General features: G+C 26.4%; 1 non-coding gene across 1 annotated transcript; it reads right to left on the reverse strand.

The window, feature by feature from the left end:
* Positions 1-522: 522 nt before the first annotated feature.
* Positions 523-594, reverse strand: TRNAM-CAU (transfer RNA methionine (anticodon CAU)). The gene has a single exon. It is a non-coding gene; the product is annotated as a tRNA-Met (tRNA).
* Between the last annotated feature and the right edge of the window lie 1,157 nt (positions 595-1,751).

Consider the following 1,751-nt stretch of genomic DNA (forward strand, 5'->3'; position numbering starts at 1 on the left):
TTAACTCAAGAAAACAATAATGAATTTAATATCTTAATCAACAACATTATAATTATAATAAAAATTTATAGTAATAATAATTTTTTTTATTAAAATAAGAAAAATGATAAAAAAAAGAAAGTTGTGTATAATAATCAAGTTATACTATTTTTAATTGTTTTTGATTTAATTAAAACAATGTCTTGTTTTATAAACTCTTTTCTTTTCATATTTCAATTTTGCCTCCAGTGACAGTCATAAATTTGATGTTGTAAAGTGTCATTCTCGGACATGTCATAGAGAAATAGCTGAGTACCATAAGCCTGTGGGCATACAATTAATTATTGGCTAATACAGTGAAAGAACATATAATATTTATTGTTGAAATACTTATGTGGGCAGGCATAGTATTTACTTTTATTTTTCTCATTTTTGTTTCCGGCCATATTTCAAGTTGGTTAAGGTTGGACCCGTTTTTGTCAAAAAATATATTTCGTAGAATAATATATAAAAAAAAAGTTAAAACAATACGGAAGCCACTCCTATCAGAGCCAGGTTTCGATCCTGGGACCTGTGGGTTATGGGCCCACCACGCTTCCGCTGCGCCACTCTGATTTATTAATTATATTTAATTTTTATTTATATATAATACTAAAGATTTTGAGGGAAGAGAATTTACGGAAATTGTATATCGAACAAGTTAAGTATAGAAATTAAGAAAAGATTGGATGAACGGCAAGATTATAATTTCTAAGAATATATATTAAAAAGGTTCATATAAGCTTATATATTTATTGGATTTTAAACAGGTGTGAGGACAAACCAAACTAACTGATTGAAAGACAGATTCAATGCAAAACAAACTCAGTATCTAACCTTTTCAGTAATTCCCTTTAAACATATCTAAATTTATTAGAGATTTACAACTTAATTACGTCTAAGGTATATTTAAGTTTGTTGTTAGGCAGAAGCTAATAAATTTATTATCTATAAAATATGCTATACAATTACTTTTTTATCTTTAATTATACTTTTAAATTTAAAAGTATTATTTTGTTACATCTACAAAAATGAAATAAAGTAAAAAATAACGAATATAAATTACTAACTCCCTTAAAATAACTTCACACATCACTATTTTAACATGCAATTATATATTTTTTCCTCTTTCAGGCAAGTTACATTGTTTCTTCAAATTATAGATTATTCATCAAATAAAAATAATATATATATATATATATATATATATATATATATATTAAACTTAATATAAATATAAATATAAATTTTAACTGATTAAAATAAAAAAAATAATAAGAACATGAAGACAGAAATTTAAAATATTACTGTCCCTGATTAGATTTCAGTTTAAAAGTCTTTTTCCATAATTTACTTGTAATTATAGAAGGAAGATTAAGCATTTTGGTTTCACACACATGTATCAGTATATTACATGGTCCCACAGAGATCATCTGCTGTCATGTTTCTTTGTGATTTTCCATGAGTATTGTTAATTAAAAAATAATAACCACACATTTCTTGAGAACATGAATGAATATCATTCGACCCTTTCAACCTTAAACGTCTTGTAGCATAACTTTTATGGTATATTTTTCATCTCATGATCTTCGATTTCAAACTGTTTTACGGAACACGACACCATCAGTGAAACCTCTCTGATGTAGCATTCTGTAAGTTTCCGCGTTTTCTCGTTTGTTTCTACAGAAGTGGGGTACGCGGCTAGCTGCTAGAATGATCTTTCTACTCAAAGT

The sequence above is a fragment of the Vigna umbellata genome, chromosome 1 (assembly GCF_029865625.1).
Source record: "Vigna umbellata cultivar VRB3 chromosome 1, Vumbellata_1.0, whole genome shotgun sequence".
Lineage (NCBI taxonomy): Eukaryota > Viridiplantae > Streptophyta > Magnoliopsida > Fabales > Fabaceae > Vigna > Vigna umbellata.